This window comes from Lethenteron reissneri, chromosome 44 (genome assembly GCF_015708825.2).
Source record: "Lethenteron reissneri isolate LAM-NWPU_2019-01 chromosome 44, ASM1570882v1, whole genome shotgun sequence".
Lineage (NCBI taxonomy): Eukaryota > Metazoa > Chordata > Hyperoartia > Petromyzontiformes > Petromyzontidae > Lethenteron > Lethenteron reissneri.
The window spans coordinates 2733523-2753611 of record NC_083822.1 but is presented as its reverse complement, the minus strand read 5'-3'; the positions used below and the strand labels follow the sequence as shown (position 1 = coordinate 2753611).

The window sequence follows — 20089 nt, the reverse complement described above, 5'->3', positions numbered from 1 at the left end:
AGACCGTACAAAGTATAACGAGACAATACCCGATCCACAAATATGAAGGAGACATCACAGCGATACACTCCACTAATCCTGATCGGGTTATTTTGCTTGGCCACTGGAGATCTGTGAAAAATAGCGTCAAAGCTCATGGGATTCCCCCAGTACGATTAAATATTATGTTTATGATCTTATTCTCACCAACAGAATGTGAAATTGTCGCTGTTGCTCTGCATCTGCATCGGCTATACGAAAGAAAAAGACCGGAAATTTCTGAGAAAAAGCTTCGTAGCTCATCGGATTCCTCCTCCAGTATAAATAAATAATAAAGATTCTGATTCTGAAACCTGCCAAGGGCCGTGATTTCTATGACTTCCAAAGCGTCCCCGGACACACGAAGCTGAGAGATATTTCCAGCCGGGCTGAGCCTCTTCTTGAAAGGTTTCTCCTCTCCACGTGTCCTCCTCCAACCCCACCCCCCCCTTCGTGGCCGTTGATGCCACGGTCAGGACCAAAGGGAGCAAGCAATGCAGAGACAGAAACAGTCATTACATTTCAAGAGCGGAAATCCAACGAGAGAAAATCCTCCTTACGAGTGCGGCAAATCCTAAGACAATTGGACGGTCGGGGAGAAAAAATCTCTGTCAATTTACGTAACGCAAAAAATGTCAGCGAAAACTTAGCAAGCTGCCCTTGGGCTGAAGAGTTCAGCTACAGTATAATTTTCCCATCGCGGGAATACATGCGAGTTGATATTACAATATAGATATAAACCCCGGTGTGCGGCACGAACTCAAAGATGGGGCAGCCGTAAGCACTCTATGCCCCGTTCCCCCCCCCCCCCGTGCCCTTTGCGACCCCCTTGTGGGGATTTTTTGCTCTGGCCCGGCCAGTGACGAGATGAGCTGTGGATGCAGCCTCTCAACGGTGCAGCTTCACCGCTCTGTGGGGACACACTGGAGGGAAAGGAAGGGGGTGGGTGGGGGGGCGCGGTCGGAGCTTTACTCAAACTTTTATTGTATTTTAGCATGTGCAAGAAGGGGAACTCGATTGAAATAGAATTCAACAACAGGGGATTGGTGAGGGTCAGAGAGTTTCAGTGATTGGAGAAGAAATTCCAACGTAAAAGGTGGGGAAACGAGGGTTGACTGTTGGGGGAACGGTTGACAGCTATTGCAGAAGGAGGCCGGGGATTGCCTGAACCTTCGAGAAAGGGGGCTTGGGGGATGTAACAGGGTATTATAGCACAAGGGCAAGAGACGGTTGTAGAGAAGATTAAATTCGGGCCTAAAGAAGAGTGTTGGTGTCCACAATAAAGGCTCTGAGTAAAGCAAGAACGTGTGTCGGGCGTCGTTACACTAATATCAGAAGGAAGAGCGTTCCAGACGGCTGAAGAAGCGCATCTGAAACACGCGATGCAGTGACCACCGTCTTTGTTTGATGGTTAGCCAAGAGCCGCTGTGAGGATGACCGGAGTTCCCGTGATGGTTTATGCTCCTTGACGAGATCAGCAAGGTATTGTGGTTCATTTGTGGCAAGCACTTTGTGTGTAATGAGTGCGACCATATCATGTATTCGTTCAGCAAGCGAAAGTCGAGTACAGTGTATGCTCCAACAGCAAACGACCATGATGCCAAATTAGGCCAAATTCATGAAATGATTCAACCACAGATGGAGTGCAAAATGCATGACATCACAATAATACTACTTTCATTTTATATAGCAGCATCATTCATGCCAACAGCGTCCCACAACGCTGCACATTAATTATATATTTGAGGACCGTATCCCATATACGCGGTTGGTTATGTACAGCACGAAACAAGCCCCAGCACATATGTACCGAGAAAGTGAAAACCACTCCTACTACCGATACAAATCTAAAATATAATAAGCAAATTAAGAAAATGGCACCAAAACAGAAAGCACAAACATTAACAGAAAACGGTATCACAACAAAAAAATTAGTCCACGAAGTCGAGTACAAATCCCAAACCACAGTGCCAATATCCCAACCAAGCCAGGAGACCTTCACAGGAGTGGCAGTAGTGGAGTGACCAACAAGTTGCGACTCATACCAAATCGGTGAAACGTCCAAAAAAGTCATTCCCGATTTTTCAGTGTACTGGATAAATAAATTTAAAAAGGCCTTAAGTTCAGGGTTCAATAATAATAATGATACTGTGATGGGCGACTATGATGCTAAAGTTGAGGTGCAGAGAGTAGAGTACGGTTGGTGAGTATGGCCGGGGAGGGGGGGGTGAGGAGAGAGTGAGAGAGAGGGTGGTAAGCATCCACTAGACGTCACAGCCAGCAGAGACGGACTTGACTCAAACGGACAAAACGCCAGATTGTCAAGAGCCAAATTCAACACATGGAGCGATCACGGGATGGTGAGATGAACGTTGCACTTAAAACTAAACTAAACCATTGTTTAATTTTACCAGGTAAAGCCCACCGAGCTGCATAGCTCATTTCCAGAAGCGACCTGGCCACAAATGATAGCCAAAAAAGTGGCTATCACGTGGAAATTTATAGCAGCCAAATACTCTAAACACATGTTTCTCAATGTGGAGGAAAAAATATAGAGGACCCGGAGAAAAATCCACGCGACCACGAAGAGAGAGACACACGCGAACTCCAAATATAGAGCAGGTGTCAGGGTTGGGATTGAACCCACGACCTCCTGTATACCAGGCGAGGTAGTTAACATATCGCCACTTTATTGTGGAAAGAGAGAGAGAGAAAGCAGAGCCATTTTCAGAAAAAAAACACAAAGAAGAGAGTTACCATCAAAACTGTCGATCAGCAGGTGTCTAATGTCAGCCCAAGTAATATTTTTAAATGCCTGCAGGAGCACTATGATGAAGTGGCTGTCACCGATGAAGAACGATCATCACGCCAACTCTGGGTGAGGTGAGAATTTATGCTATAGCAGTGTCTTGCACTTGGAGGTGATCTGGCACGATCCGTCAGCGTAAATGACACCACGAGTTCTTTTTTTCCGAGACAATGGCAAGGGATCTCGCCGCGGTGGCTAGGAGATGTTAACTCCCTCGCCTGGTATTCAGGAGGTCGTGGGTTCCATCCCGACATTGACGACGCATGTATATGTGGAGTTTGTTTGTCTCTCTTCCCCGTGGTCGCGTGGATTTTTTCCCGCATCCTCCAGTTGTTCCCTCCACATTTAGAATCAGCATACGTTTAGAGTATTTGGTTGCTATACATTTCCACGTGATAAGCCACTTCGTTGGGCTATCATTTGTGGACATGTCACTTATGAAAAAGAGCTATACAGCTCAGATTCTTACGTGGTAATATATATATTTTAAAGTTTACAGTTTACTTTCTCAATTGCCATATCCTGACCAAGTCACAGCCAAGCGAGTTTAGATTTTAGCCAAATATTCGTGATCCACCACACCTTGAATCCAAAGCGCTGGATTGTAGGTGTGCAACACCACACCTGGCTTCCACGTTGAGGGAACTCATTATTAACACCCTGGTCTATTTAGTTTCTTTCATAGAAGGGTGTCTGTCTCATGTGTCCAAATCATTCATACTAATAACATGAACAACATATCGATTAATTTATAATCGACTCCCCCCCACAAAACAATACACTTTTTAGAAGCGACCTGGCTTTCACAAACGATATCTTAACGAAGTGGCTTATTATCACGTGGAAATGTATAGCAGCCAAATACTACATGTGGAGGGGAAATACCGGAGGACTCTGAGAAAAATCCACGCGCCCACGGGGAGAGAGAGAATATGCAAACTCCAAATATACAACAGGCATCGTGAGGGTCGGTATCTAACCCACGATCTCCTGCATACCAGGAGCAGTAGTGAATATCTCGCAAACCTTGTAGGTTGCTGTGGACTCCTAAAAATCGTTTTCCGCAAAGCGGCGAATCAAACGGGTCGACATTCAGCTTTGGCCCCTTGACACTCACGCAAATATCATTTCTCTCCCGACAAAACACTTTTTTTCATACACGCAGCATGACTTATCAATGATTGAAGGCCGCTACCAATGGCCAAATGTGGCAGAATGCAATTAACGGCACCGGACAGACTTGTCCACCGTTTGCTCGCGCGATGTCACACTTGCGCATCACCGGCACAATTAGAAGTGACGGCGAGAGATGTAAACGTAGCAGGCAGCCGGGCTCCGTAGGATTGGCGTCGCGTTTCCAATATCTCCGAGCCGCCGTTCGCAACGCCGCACTCTGAACGGTGGCCGGTGGCGCGGACGATCAACCTCTTTCAGTTTCAGAGAACGCCAACAATTTATAAATGCAGCTCTTTAAAAAAAAAAAGGAAGTGCAATTGTAGTCGTCGGTGGTGATGTGAACTACCTCGCCTGGTTATAAAGGAGGTCGTGGGTTCGATCTCGACCCCGATGCCCAGCTGTATATTTGGAGGTTGCATGTTCTTTCTCTCTCCTCGTGGTCTCGTGGATTTTTCTCCGGGTCCTCCGGTTTTTCCCTCCACATTGACAAACGTGCGTTCAGAGTATTTGGCTGCTATATATTTTCACGTGATAAGCTTCATCGTTGGGCTATCATTTATGGCCAGGTCACTGTCTGACAAATACCTATTTATTCTCAGTGGTTCTTACCTGGTAAAAAAAAGTGTATCGTGTAGTTTATTTTTCTGTTATAGAAATGCCTTTTTTATTGTGCCATACGTGAGTTCATCACACTAGTGCCACGCACCATGTGGTTATTTCAGATTGCTGGCTTGATTTTCATTGTGCACAGTTCTGGTTGTGTATGTTTTATTATTATCTATTGGTCACGATTATCACATTTCTCTGCTGTTTGTGCCACGCAGCTCCTGTTGAACTCCTTCCTTCCCACTGTGGCGCGATTGCGATCGACGTATCAGCCGTTCTATTCAGCCACCGCCCGTGTATTCGAACACAAAGGCTTTCGCGACCAATATATTCCATAGTAAAGGTTTTTTGTGGGGGGTTAGATGTTGTAACTTGCCTACCGGTCTTGGCCAGGGTCCCTATTCACGCAGACAGCGAGCGGGGGTGGGGGGGGGGGGGCTTTCAGCTCAACGGGGCCTCACTGACCGAGTGGCCGCTGTCTGTAGAAATTCCCGAGTTTTTCCTCAGTTCGTTGATCTCGTCAAGGAGCATAAAACCATCGTGACGCGAACTCCGATCTTCCTCGCTCACAGCAGCAGCGGCTTTTAGCTGGCCATTGTAACAACGACGGGACCGCATCGTGCGCACGCGCTCGGATGGGCTTTTCCTTCCGATATTATGAAGCCAATAGAGCTATGCACTTTAACATCATCTCGATTGACAAACTCACGTGTTTAAAACCGCTTTTTGTGTTTACTTCGTTGTCCTTCCCCCGCTACTCCGAGTAGCGCGGTTGGCGACGTACGCTGAGGTAAAAGTTCAGCGTCCGTACAGAGCTCGACGTGAAGCAGAGTGCAATGCTGATCTCCTCACTTTTGGCACCGTCACTCCTCACCGCGGCACTCAATGGTACCCAATCATACGTAACCGACTTACGGAGCGTGCTAATGAAGTGATGCCATGCTTGTTAAAAAAATGTATTCAGGTGCTCCCAACATCTCAGCGGTTAAAATTGAAAAGTAATAAGTACAAGGGAATGAGCGATGGACTGATAGAAGGCTGCAAAAGGTGTGGGCTCCAGATGAAAACTGTACGGAAAAAAACAACAAGTGGTCATTAGCACGGTTCGATACCTACGGTGCGAAAGAAGTTCACCATACATTCATACAATAAGTGTGTGAAATAAAAGAGAATGATCGTTGGAGGAATACAATGGGATCAAGGATTGTGAATTGAAGAGATGAGAGGGGGCAGGCTGGACTGGAGCGCTTTAAAAAAAACACAAGCTTGTTTTGTTCTATGTGTATGTTGGACCGTACATAAATAACTAACATTTTTTTATTTTAGCAGGTTAGGCCACACTGACCTATACAGCTCGTTTTCAGAAGCGACCTATCCACAAACGATAGCTCAACGAAGTGGCTTATGTGGAAATCTATAGCAACCCAAATTATCTAAACGCATGTTGATATTAAATGTGGACGGAAAAGCCGGAGGACCCGGAGAAAAATCCACGCGAACACGGGGAGAGAGACATGCAAACTCCAAATATACAAGATTCAGGAACGGGATCGAACCCACGACCACCTGTATACCAGGCGAGGTAGTTAACATCTCGCCACCGTGGCGCTAATTGGAGGTGCGGGGGAATGAATATCGGGGGTCAGCAGCGATCTGGCTGAAGGTGAAGAAAGGCAATTGCCCAAAATGTCGCCCAATTTTTATCCTTACTTTGTATTTGTTTGTATTGAAGGCGGTGTTGTGGGCGAGTGTGTTGAGAGACTTCAATCGGCGCTGCTGCCTATCGCCTGCTACGACGTGGATCAAAGTCACGGACACTGAGAGAGGCAATTGCGCCGAGAGGCAGAAAGAGGAACACGCCGGAGTCATGCAGCAAAAACAAAAACACATACGGGAGAGAGAGGTCATGTTGACTTGAGTATCGTAAGCGGGCTTGGGCAAGACACACCACTCAAAGGGATGGTGACAAATGGGAGGGACTGATGATATTATCCATAATAAAGGTGAGCCAGAATTTTGGATAATCGTATGACGAAGTTGGTTGCTGTCATCACCAGAAAAAACGTCACGGTACTTGAATTGTAAACATTGTGCGTTTACTCTTCAGCACACCGGTGTGGTGCTGAACTAGTAACTAATTGGCACGTTTTGTTTACGTGACTCACCTTACTAACTGACTGTGTTGGGTGGTGGCGGGTTTAACGACTTATTTATATTTCACGCGATCTAATCCAAAAATAAAACCTCTACGATGTTGATAGAATGCCAGCAAAAGTAGAATTCACGACGCAGAGGGCAACCATCACTGAGATGGAGCGATGAGATCGGCTCATTTGCGGCAGTGCGTCAGATTGTGGCATTGCATGAGCTTCATCCAGGTTATATCCATGTTTAATCTACTGCTGGATTATGGTCCTCCCCGTTTCGTGACGCTCGTGGGGCTGGTATACACTTCGGTGGGAGGGGGGCGGGCAGTGGTTAGCGTGCTGCCTGACGAAACCCCGGCTACCAGAATCAGAATACCGCTCACCGTCAACGTCAGTGACGATTATCTTGAACCAGTCCTGGGCCTCCCCTAAGTCAACTCCAGCTCAAATGAGAACGGGGTGCCGTGTGTAAAACGGGGTGCTGGCCACCCAACCCCGTAGTGTGCCGTGCCAGCGTTAATAGGCGCTTGCTAAAGGAACTTTCCCCAACAGTCTGTTCGGCTACATGGGGGATCTTTGTCTTATACTTCAGCAGCCTGTTCTGTGAGGGTAGGCGGAGGGGGGCGGGCGCACAGGACCGGTTCAGATATCTGTTTCGTTCGGTAAAGGTATTTTTCTATGAAGGCTCTAACCCAATTACTATATCTTGTGGAGGTCATTGAAATAGTGACAAGGACCAACATTTAATGAAAAGGCAGCATTCACACTTTACGTTTGGGGCTGTAGATTTTTAAAATATTTTTTATATATATACCGTGTGTCAACCGTGACCTTTACAAGAAGGCTGCGACAACACTGTCTACACGGTGACCTTGGGTGAGATACATTTAAAGAGAGGAATCATGGGCCATCGATATATATACCTTATTATTATTGCCAACGGCATGCGCGCAATGCATTGCATGTGCATGGTAATTATTTCACTTTTCACGAACAGTGCCGATCAATAGGCAGCGAGTGAAGGATGCCCTCTGCATGCGAAGTGGCTGCCGCTGCTGCTGCCTGGAGGTGGGGGCGAGGGGAGGGGGGTCGAGGGAATATCAGAATCATCGTTTAGTACTGGAAAAATCCGATGAGCTATGAAACTCTTTCTTTCACAGATGTCCAGTAGGCGCACTGGGTCAGAACGTTACAGCAACAAACATGATACAAACCCACGAGAGGAGTGCAAAAGGAACGGTAAATACATCACCTGAAAAAAAAAATTAAATTTTTAAAAAAAATCTAGCCAGGTAAATCCCAACTGAGGTCTTAACTTCCTTTTCAGAAGCGAACCTTGCCACAAATAATAATTGAACAAAGTGGCTTATCACCACATGGACATTTATAGCAGCCAAACACTCGTATTTGTTTTAAATGTGGAGGGACAAAACTGGAGGACTTGGTAGAAAGATCCACGGGACCACAGTGAGAGAGAAAAACGAAAATTGCGTCAGGGTCGGGATCAAACCCACAGCCTCCTGCATCCCAGGACAATTATCTAAATAATCTCAATACATAAAGCGACCAAAGAAGCAGCAGCAGGCAACAGATATCAGTAGAGAGAGCGCTGAGCTCCCCTCGTGGTCCCCGCTGCAAAATCCAAATCCTCACCCCGAGCCGGTGGCCGTGAATCTCCCCCCTCTCACCCCCTCCCCCTCCAAAAATATCCGCGGGTTCTGAAATAAGATCAACAGTTAAATAAGAACAACTGACCAGGAAGACGTTTTGTCAGATTCTGGCTGATCGCCTGAGGAGGCTGCTTGTTGTTATAATCACCAGTGAAACGCCACAGTATTCGAATTGTAAATGTTGTGGGGTTACTCTCCAACCCACAACCGGTGTTCTGAACCAGTAACGAAATGGCCACGTTTTTTTACGTGACAAACCTTATTAATTGGCTGTGTCAGGTGGTGGCGGGTTTAACGACGCATTTATATTTACGTTATTTAACCCAAAAAATACCCTTTTTAAATGTAATATACATTTACATATTGAACCATTTTATTGCATGTTTATTTTATACACTGTAAGAACTTTTTTGTATGCCCCAACTTTCATGATCTTGGAAGATCAGTCAAGCTGTAATTATTACGATTATTGTTGCTGCTATTGCTATCGACGGGGCTGCCTCTCATGTTTATCTACAAACGCGCAGCTACAAGTCTGCCACTTACCATGGCAGACAGGACGGTCCCACGAGACTGGCTTTGCCTGCTTGCACTGTCGTGGATCTCAGGATCAGAATGTTGATTGAGACTGGAGGAATCCGATGAGCTATGAAGCTCTTTTTCACAGATGTCCAAATATGAGAATCAACATGTCTTTCGAGTATTTGTCTGCTATACATTTCCACAAGATACGCCACTTTGTTGAGCTAGCATTTGTGGCCTGGTCGCTTCTGAAAAGGAGCTATTCAAGCTCAGTGGACCTGACCTGATACAATGATTTTATTTTTTACAGTATAACGTGTCCGTCCGTGTTCGTCTGCAGCAACCCGAAGAACACGAGATGGATGCGATGCGTGTCCTCACATCAGGATATTTTACTTACGCGACTCATCAAATCCCCTTTTTTTCATCTTCTACCGTTGTACGTCTCGTTTACGCTCACCCTGGTCGCTTCGGTAGTGGGTTGTTACTTGCTTGTTCACCGGTGGCCATATTCAGTAAGGTTTCACCTGCACCATGCAGTACAATCATCATTACTTTGATGCAAGACCTGAATGAATCTGTCAGTACTTTGGTTACACATTGACGGCAGCAGAGAGTTACAACCCAAAAGCAAAACTAACATTGTTAAAGGGTAAAATTAATCTGAACTAATCTTACCTAAATTAAGGGGAGGAACTACAGGTGAATAAGCAAAACAATTATGTCTTTTTATCAGAATCAAAAATTACCAGATGAATATACACAAAAATATAAGATGTTTTTGTATTGTGACTTTCCCCCTATTAATGTATGCATATTATATGTTATCTCATTAAATGTGCACACATTTGGATATTATGTAAAACACACTATTGACTTAGTAGATCAAATCAGAACTTTTTGGTTTATTTTAATGTGATCAATAACTAATTGGTTGGTAATCTACAGAGGCATTTGTCAAAATATTGTTCTTTCAGTTAATTACGTAAAAATACACTGGACACGTAAAAAAACAAGATTTTCGCCTATTTTTTAGATATAATACCACGTAAAATGAAAATGACAAAAGATATCAAAAAAATCCCTCTGCGCATTTCTAGCTATTACAAGTAGGAAGCAGTATTATATAACATGAGTTGTCTAACTCGACATGCAAAATGTCATTTTGAGAAAATCACAATGCCAGTTCTGGCATTGTGATGCCAGTAGCAATGAGATTTGAGAGTTCTACTTGTGTGTTCCCCCTCTTATTACCATGACAGCAAAGTAAATAGCCATATGTGACTAAGCTAAGCATCTGCTCCAGAGAATAAGCTTGTCAATGATATGCAATTCAACTAGATTATTTCTTAAGATGCGGAGACAAATTGCGATGAAAGATGCAAAAAAACGCATATTTAAGGCTTTGTTTATTTGGCGAAGTTTGTATGAAATCGTCAAAAAAGTTATGATTTTAATAATCAATTATTACCAATTACTTTGTTATTGGTAATAATTGTGTGTATGTTATGAAAGTTTACAATTTATAGAAGCAAAATATAAAAAAAATGACAAACTGAACAAAAATCATTATTTTTGCCTGTAGATCCTGGCCTGAACTAATAGTCTTAACAGGTACATTAACAATACATTGAGGGCCAAGTTAGCACTTTAGATATCTTTACTGAACATAAATGATACAGAACCACCAGCACTTGCCTCACCTGCCACTAAGTGATCATGAGCAAACAAGCCGCTAGAAACGCCAATCTATTCCAGGCTTCACTAGGTCATTGAAATTGAAGAACAAGCGTGAATAAATGCAAGAATATGTGTGAAATACATGCCTTGGGGACAAGCATACATTTTGTAAATTATGTATCGTTTTAAATGAACAGCAGAGGTGTTGGAATGTTTTATTTGTAACGTCGGGGCAAATAGGCGTGATTGCGATCGGTGCAAAAACAGGTTTCCTGCGAGAAAAATTAAACAGCTGCTCATTTTGAAAGGTTATCAGGTCTTATTTTACTTCTGTTGGTGTAACAAATAAATGGCACCATTGAAGCTTTGCCACCTTGGGTGGTACCGATATCTGGTCTGGCCCAAGGACTTTAAATCAGCAATGCCCTCCACGTGGTGACGCCCCGAGGTTGTGAGTGTCGTCTTCGCGTCGTGGCGCTGCCGTGTTCCATTCATTTCTCGCCTTGCGATGGCCACTGCGCATTGCATGCGATATTGATGCGTCGAGCATTTACATACTACAAGAGCAATAGTCGTATTAAACAAATGACCTCATAGTGAATCAATGTTACAAACACATTTATAATGTTAATGAATGTAACACTCACCCAGTATATCCCCGTGCTGTTCATGAGGTGTGATCATCTCCTGATTATCTTAACGGAATTTATATAGCGCCTTAACCAAGACGCTTTACAAATAATTCACAACGCTACAACGTGTGAATGTAATGGGGGAGATGAAGTGAATTAAATAGACGAGAGGAAGCAATCGGCAAATCTGTGATGCGTGAATTTGGTGAAAGAGAAAATGATGATGAATGAATGGGGTTAATGAGTGATAACCATGTAACGAGAATATAAAGAGGAAACAGAAAAACGGTGGCGGTTATGAGGGCGAGATTAAGGGGGGTCGTGGGGTGATCTAGAGAACAATAGGTGAGTTTTGAATGAGGAGCAGAAACTGGTGGGCAAAGGTGACTTTAATGTGGAGGGGAAATGCTTCCAGTGAAGGAGGGGGGCAAGAAGAGATCGTGTGTGACGAACAGTTCTGTGTGCATTTGTGACATGGATTATGCCACGGGCTGAGCGATCAGATTACATGCAAATTTTACATCGGCATAAAAGAGGCAATTTCTTTGGCGAGGCTCATGTGCGGTCATCACACTGCGCGTGGGGGTCTTCGCACGCAGGGCTATTTGCCATATGTCATTAGTAATTGCTTTACTGACATTTTCTGGCAGCAGCACGCAGTTAACAGCTGCTTATATATATATATATTTTTTAAAGGTTACCCACCAAAATCGACCCGGGTTCAAATCCACATTGCTCCGGTGCTTACGCTACAATTGGCGGCTGGCAACTCTGTTCTCGCGACCTATGGGCCCCGTTACGGTGGCGAGATGTTAAGTACCTCGCCTGGTATGCAGAAGTTCGTGGGTTCGATTCCGACCCTGACGCCTGCTGTAAATGACGTCACGCGATTTTGGACGATTTTTGACCCCCCCCCCCCATCGTCACGAAAAGTCAGACCCCCTTCAAATGACGTCACTAAGCTCTGCCCCCCCCCCCCAAAAAAATTAAACATGCTTCAAAACGTTGCACTCTGATGTTGTAGGAGAAAACATTTATTAAAAAGTCTGTTTAATTAAGTAGAATGTGTTGTCTATATTTATTGAAAGTTGCGCATTTTGATGTGACGCCTAATTTCTCACCCCCCCTCCTCGTCACACATCGTCACAAATGTCTGACCCCCCCCCCCCCCAGGTGCGCGACGTCATTTATGGACGGCCCCTTACGCCGTTTAACAAAAACAACCTGTATTATGGATGTATATTTGTGGTTTGCATGTCTCTCTCCCTATGGTCGCGTGGATTTTTCTCCGGGTCCTCCGGTTTTTCCCTCCGCATTTTGAATTGACGTCACGCGTTTAAAATATTTGGCTGCTGTAAATTTCCACGTGATAAGCCACTTTGTTGAGCTAACATTTGTGGCCAGGTCGCTTCTGAACATCGACGAGACCACGGGGAGGGAGAGAACACGCAAATTTCAAAGCTACAGGCATCAGCATTGGGATCGAACCCACAACCTCCTGTATACCAGGCGAGGTAGTTAACATCTCGCCATTGTGGCGCCCACACGAACGCGTGCCGAGCGTGCGACTGTTGCGTTGCTGCGATTGCTCGTGCGCTGGTCGCGTCTCCTGTTCGTGGGCGTGACGCCGCGGCAAGAATAACAACCGCGCTCTGCATTGCGTGCTTCAATGCGGTGTGCACAACAGAAGGGAAATCACGCCTCACCCATCTTAAAGGCCTGTCTTTGTTGCAGATTATAAACTGTGATTTATTTTTTGTTAAGTTCGTCGTGCCGTGTATATATATTACATTACTGCATGTATTTCCAACCAGATTTAATCCTGATTTTGCTGTCCGTATTATGCCAATAATCCAAGGGTCCATTCAGATCTGCTGCAGAGCATTGCGACCCTGCATGTTTAAGAACTGGCTCGTGGAAGTGGATAATACAGAGCTACCTGTTAAATTATTTCAAGTGACCTTTGGTCAACATCGTAGGGACCAACACTTCCCTACCTGCTCTGCCACCAACATTATTATTCATTGTGTGACAGCAAAACCAGATTATTTTGCAATTCTCAGAGCTGCAATGTAACCAAATAAAGTGTAGAGCCAAATTTAATGTTGTGGGGTTTTATTTTTTATACATTCGTGATTTGGGCTGAGTCCATTTAAATGCAAAATCAAATTATTTATTTATACGGGAGGAATCTGATGATCTGTAAAGCTACTTTTTCACGGGTGTCCAATTGCAGACAGCCGTCTTCCCATTTAAACCTGCAGGCTCTCAGCGGTGCCAGCTGCTAGCACTGACCTCTGAGTCGCCCATCCACCCATTTGCCGTGCTATTGAGTAATTGTTCAACATTTGTACGTACTATTAAGACATTGCTCGGCAAACACTGTGTTCTCCGTGTAGGCACTGCGCCTGGCAACCTTAAAAGCTAATATATTACTTTTCCTCAAAATGGAAATGCAATTGCTAAGTACCATGAACAATCGTGCTTACAATACATTATAGGCAACAAAAACCCGCTTTGCTGTTGTCGAATGTGCATGAAGAACGGCAGAGATGTGCGTGGGGGTTTGGGAGGTGGCTCAGAGGGTCAATTCATGCGTCGAATGCGTGAAACTGGCTTCACTGCCATTCCTGGTCTGAATCCGAGTGTATGCGACCTGTGATTAAATCCAGTTGGCAAGTTGATATTGTGTGTACGTATGTACACCGTTGAGTGGACGCGTGGATGTCTCTCTGGGTCGTCCGCTATTTCCTTGTACATTTAGAATTAATATGCGTTTAGAGTATTTGGCTACTATAAATGTCACACTTGATGACAAGCCACTTCGTTGAGGTATCATTTGTGGCCACCTCGCTTCTGAAGAAAAGAGCTGTGCAGCTCAGTTGGCCTTACCTGCTAAAATAAACAGTAGTAGTAGTCGAGTTATTCGCACCTGAGAGACGACGCAGGTGCGTTAGCCGAGACCTTGATCAGGCGGAGGAGCCACTTAGGCTGGTCTATTGGGTTCTTCCTGAACCATGCAGAGCTTTCCGAAAACAAAGTGGATTTCCATGATTCGGGATGGGGCCCATCCACCTACATGCCAGGTGCGTGCAGGTGGGGAGAACACGAAGGAAATGTTGACTTGGTGCGTTTAGGCGTCTATCTATGTTGAACTTCTTTCGCACCGTACCAAGCCGACCGTGCTAATCGGAGGTGCAGGAATCAAACTCGGTCGCCGGGTCCGTAACACAGTGCGCGAGTTACTATGCCACCACTCCCCGAAGATACACACAGGGAGATCAAAAGCAGCGGATATTGACAAAGATAAATTACTTAATTATCTTTCTTGAGCAACACGAAATACCGTGCTAAAAGCGATAGCGTCAGCTTGAGCTGAGAGTAACAGTGCCCTCGGCAGAGAGGTGTACTTTACTATTGCGGTACTAACACGTATAAATGTATGGTGAACTTCTTCGCACCGTACGTAGCCAACCGTGCTAATTGGAGGTGCGTGAGAAAGACAACAAACTAAGCACAAAAAGCAGTTCTAAAGAAATTAATTTTCATTCCATATTTGTGATAGCCGGGTCGCTCTTGGAAAAGAGCTCTATAGCTCAGCAGGCCTTACCCGTTTAACCAAATAGGTGTTTAGCTCAGTCAAATGGACTTTTACTGGTAGGAACGAAGTGAACCAGCCTAAAATAGATTATATAGTCCGTCCGTCCGTCCGTGTAGCAACATCGCCCCCTACTGCAAACACTTGGCATGACCCTACAAAAACCTTTAGACTCAGTGACGCTTCCCTGGCTGAACAAGTGTAACATTCCCTTATCATTCCCTGAGATAGCTTTTAATTAAAACTTTTAAATTAAAATTTAACTCACAGCGGCCTACAGCTAGGCCTAAAGCCTCGAACAACGCCTCAAACTCTCCCTTTGTATCGTACCCCCGCGTGTGTGCAAGGGAGTTAATGTTTAACAATGTTACATTCCCTGATGCTTTTAAATAGAAACATTTAAATTTAAAGCTTTTAAATAAATAATAAAAACATTTTAATTAAAAAGAAACTCACGGCGACCTAAAGCCTACAGCTAGGCTTAAAGCCTAGAACTAGGCCTCAAACTCTCCCTTCCTATCGTCCGATTAGGTGTAGCAACATCGCCCCCTACTGCAAACACTTGGCAGGACCCTAGAAAAACCTTTAGACTCCGTGGGGCTTTCCTGGCTAAACAAGTGTAATAATACATTATGTTTATATTCTTTGGTTATTCGTTCCTACCAGCCCACCCTGCAGGGTCCTGTTATTTTTATCGTCAGCACGCACGCACACACACCTACTTGAGTGCACTCGGCGAAATTCTAATGGTGATATTAGCATCACGTCTGATAGCCACCTGCCCGTTGTCAACAGTGGCATGGATTTTACGTTGTACGAAGCTGTGCGCCGGATGCGTTGTGCCTTCCTTTCGCACCACTCGCGGCTGATGTTTGTTCTTACCTGCTCTTGCCAACGAGAGGGCAGGGGTTGCCACGGTGGCGAGATGTTAATTACCTCGCCCGGTATACAGGAGGTTGTGGGTTCGATCCCAACGCTGATCGCCTGTATATTTTCAGTTTGCGTGTTCTCTCTCTTCCTGTGGTCGCGTGAATTTTTCTCTGGGTCCTCTGGTTTTTTTCCTCCACCTCGAGTCAACGTGCGTCTCCATTATTTGCCTGCTCGAAATTTCCACATGATAAGAAACCATTTTGTGGGGCTATCATTTGTGTTGGCCAGGTCGCTTCAGAAAAAGAGCTATTTAGCTCAGTGGGCCTTATCTGGTAAAATAAAATAAAAAGTTTAAATGGTCGGTTTTTATACGATTAATTTCATATTTTTTTCGGTCCTGTAGACTGCCATGTATTCATACTGTGCATGGGCCCTTTGCCGCTGTCGTTAAAGTCAGAGGCCCACACAGTCCTCACGTTTAAACATCAGACGTAGCCACACACTCTTATACATAAGACGTAGCCACACGCACACACAACACTTAGCATCTCCTCTCTCCAGGTCAGCACGCGGCCTCTGTACGTGAATGGCACTTTGGTCAATCCACTGCTGGACGAGGACCTACCCACGGTCGGTTACTTGGCAGCGTTTCACGGCGCTACTTCGCGAAGGGAAGAGAGGGTAGACATGGCAGCGTGGAAGTACGGTACAACAATGTATTTCGCTGTACTTCCCTCTGGTAACTACCACAGCACAGCTCTAGAGCCGCCTATAGCAACCTGTCTGTGTGGTGGTCACCCATCCCAGAATTTATCAAAGCTAAAAAAACCTGCTCAGCTTCCGAGATCTGATGAGATAGAACCTGAATCTTTAATTTATATACTGGAGGAATCCGATGAGCTATGAAGCTCTTTTTCACAGATGCATTGCGGGTGATTTGCTTAGAGGCATTGTGATTCTGATCACAAGAAAGATGTATTCTCTATTTCACACTGCGCTTGCCCACGTGTAGGCTTTGACAAGGAAAGCGGAGAGTGCATTGAAAAATGTGGTGTAAACGATGCATTTTTCAATATTGGTTATTAATCTCACAACACATGCATCGCACCGCGTGTGTAAGAATCAATGCTTTTCGATTCGTATATGCTGCGTGTAATGGGATCACGTGACCTCCACCAGCCACCAGTGGCCGCTATATTCATTACGAAGTAAAAAAAAAACGGGAATTGATTTCTTTAAAATCAAATCACGACCCTTAATTGCGCACGACAATTCATTGAATCTAGACGGAGCCACGTGGTGTGTAGTGTCATTTATTATCAATGAAGACTGAAGGATCATTACTGATGGGACGTGATAGGAATTAGTGAAGCGTGTGGTCAAGAGACGCTTACTGATGCAGCGTAATACAGTACTAGATAGAGCAAAACCTAAAAACGATTTAAACTTTTTTTTTATTCTACCCAGGTAAGACCCACCGAGCTATCTTGCTCTTTTTCAGAAGCGACCTGGCCAAATGATATGTATATTAACCAAATAGTCTCAACGCATTAATCTAAATTTAAAGGGAAAACCCGGAGGACCTGGAGAAAAATCCAAACGACCACGGGGAGAACATGCAAACTCGCAACACAAGCGGTCGACCGCTTGTGTTGCGATCAAAACGTCGTAGTTTTTTAATTTTGATATTTTCTTTTAACCTATCTACGTGACTTTACCGAAATACCCAAAGAATATGGATTCCTGCAGTCACGAAAGCTTTAAGTCAAGATTTAGTATATACATATTTTACCAGGTAAGGCCCACTGAGCTATATCGTTATTTTTCAGAAGCGACCTGGTTATCACCAATTATAGCTCAATGAAGCAGCTTATCATCTCGTGGATATTTAAAGGAGCCAAATACTCTTAACGCACGTTGATTCTAAATGTGGAAGGAGAACAATCCATGCGACCACGGGGAGAGAGACATGCAAACTCCAAATATACAGGCGTCAGGGTCGTGATGGAACCCACGACCTTCTGTATACCAGGCGAGGTAGTTAACATCTTGCCACCGTTTTCCCAAAATAACAACACGGTCCTGCCATGGGAACGTGGAATTGGCACACTGGGTTAGGGCTGTAAACAGGAGATCAGCACCACCGCCTAACTACAGAACTCACTTGAGCACGAAACCACTGTGATGACCGTCGCACTGCCAGGTCAGCTGTGGGGCAGGTGCTGCAGTGCTTGTGTCGTTATGACTCGCCTCGCTATCACGCCTCATCGATACAGAAACAAGCAGCACGTCCATCGCACAGTGCGTGCAAGAATTTGTCACGTACGTATATTAAACTTCTTTTGCACCGTACGTAGCCCAACGTGCTAATCGGAGGTGCAGGGAAGGACAGCATAACTGGTGATAGAGTTATTTATTTATTTATTTTGCGGATGTCAATGTCATCAGGGACTAAATGCGAATGTCGAGCTCTGCTAGCCACGACGAGAGGGCTTCAAGAGTTATGACTTCGTGGAGATTTGCTATACCTCCTCCTCCATTGGGTGCTACGGTGGCGAGATGTTAACTACCTCGCCTAGTATACAGGAGGTTGTGGGTTATATTCCGACCCGGATGCCTGTAGTTTCCATATTCTCCCCGTGGTCGCGTAGATTTTTCTCTGGGTCCTCCGGTTTTGCACTTCACATTTATAAACGTGCATTTAGAGTATTTGGTTGCTATATATTTCCAAAACATAAATCACTTCGTTGAGCTATCATTTGTGGCCAGGTGGCTTCTAAAAAAGAACTCGAAAGCTCAGTGGGCCTTAGCTAGTAAAATAAAAAAGAAAGTTAATGGAGTTTAAATGAGCGCAGACGACAGTGGTTTACAACAAGGTCCATCATTTGGAATGCAAGGGCAATGAGTGCACATTGCACAAATGAGAAACTATGCAAACGAATCGATTCTAGTTTTGGATTGCGAGCCCTGAAATGTATGGAAATTAATCGAATGGAAGGAGCGATTAATGTCGAAGTCTGCTAGATCAGTGGTTCTCAACCTTTTTTGGCTATTGTACCAACTTATTGAAATGTGTTTCAACCGAGTACCCCCTTACCAGACCCAACATGGATCGTATAAATAAATGTATGAATAATACAGGTAGGAACAATGTTCCACACTGCCCACCAGGGATGTTTTGTCTGTCTGACTGTCTGTCGTGCATAAATAAATATATAATGCAAATAGCTCTTTGATTGGTGGAGACTTACTGCCGGGTACGGAGGGGAGGTGCCTAAGGGAGGAGGGTCAGGGGAGGGGCCTAAGGAAGGGAGAGTCATGAAAGGGGCCTGAGGGGGGGGGGGGGGGGGCAGAGGAGGGGCCTAAGGGTATGGGGGGGGGGGGGTTGGTCAGGGGAGGGGCCTAAGGGAGGGGGGTAATGGGCAGGGCCTAAGCAAGGGGGAGGGGCCAATAGTTAAGGGGGCTGGCTACCTGGCTGGCTGCCTGGCTACCTGGCTGGCTGGCTACCTCAAGTCAAGTTATCTTTTATACAGGTAGGAACAACAGGTTCCACACTGCCCACCAGGGATTATTTGTCTACCGTGCATCGGAATGCAGCCCACCCATACACCCCCCCACCGAACGCAGAGCAGGGCCACGATTGGTTGAGGATGTCGGGGAGGGTGGGGGGAAGGAAAACACGCCCAATCATCCAACTGCCCCCCCCCCCTGAACGCCGCGCTGAGTGTGTGTGTGCGAGTCTGAGAGTGTGAGATGTGAGTGTGTGTGTGCGCGAGTCCGAGAATGAGTGTATCTGTGAGTCTGAGAGTCTGAGAGTGTGAGAGTGAGTGTGTGCGAGTCTGAGAGTATGAGAGTGTGTGTGTGTGAGTCTGAAAGTGTGAGAGTGTGTGTGTGTGATCGTGAGTGTGTGTGTGCGCGCGAGTCTGAGAGTGTGAGAGTGTGTGTGTATGCTCGCGAGTCTGACAGTGTGAGTGAGTGCGAGTCTGAGAGTGAGTGTGTGTGTGAGCGAGGGTGTGAGGGTGAGTGTGTGTGTGTGAGTCTGAGAGAGATTGAGTGTGTGTGAGTCTGAGAGTCTGAGATGTGAATGTATGTGTGTGTGAGTCTCAGAGTGTGAGTGTGTGCGAGTCCGAGCTACGCCGCGATTGGTTGACGATTTCGGGGAGGGTGGGGGGTCAACATGCCCACCTCATCCAACTGCCCCCCCCGAACGCAGCGCTGTCCAACCAAGTTCCTACCTGCCCACTCCGAAGATACGTGTTGACCATCGATATTTTAACCACTTGCCCATTTTGAGGTAGCCCGACTAGCTAGAAACTGCAAGCGAATAAAAAACAATTCAACGGATGCTCTGCATGCATCAC

The 20089-nt window shown here is 45.4% G+C and overlaps 1 long non-coding RNA gene across 1 annotated transcript; it reads right to left on the bottom strand.

Annotated features, from left to right (window-relative positions):
- Positions 1-7565: 7565 nt before the first annotated feature.
- Positions 7566-15806, bottom strand: LOC133353498 (uncharacterized). The gene is made up of 4 exons (XR_009756392.1): positions 15741-15806; positions 14193-14335; positions 9349-9475; positions 7566-7818 (listed from the first exon to the last, which is right to left on the bottom strand). It is a non-coding gene; the product is annotated as an uncharacterized LOC133353498 (long non-coding RNA).
- Between the last annotated feature and the right edge of the window lie 4283 nt (positions 15807-20089).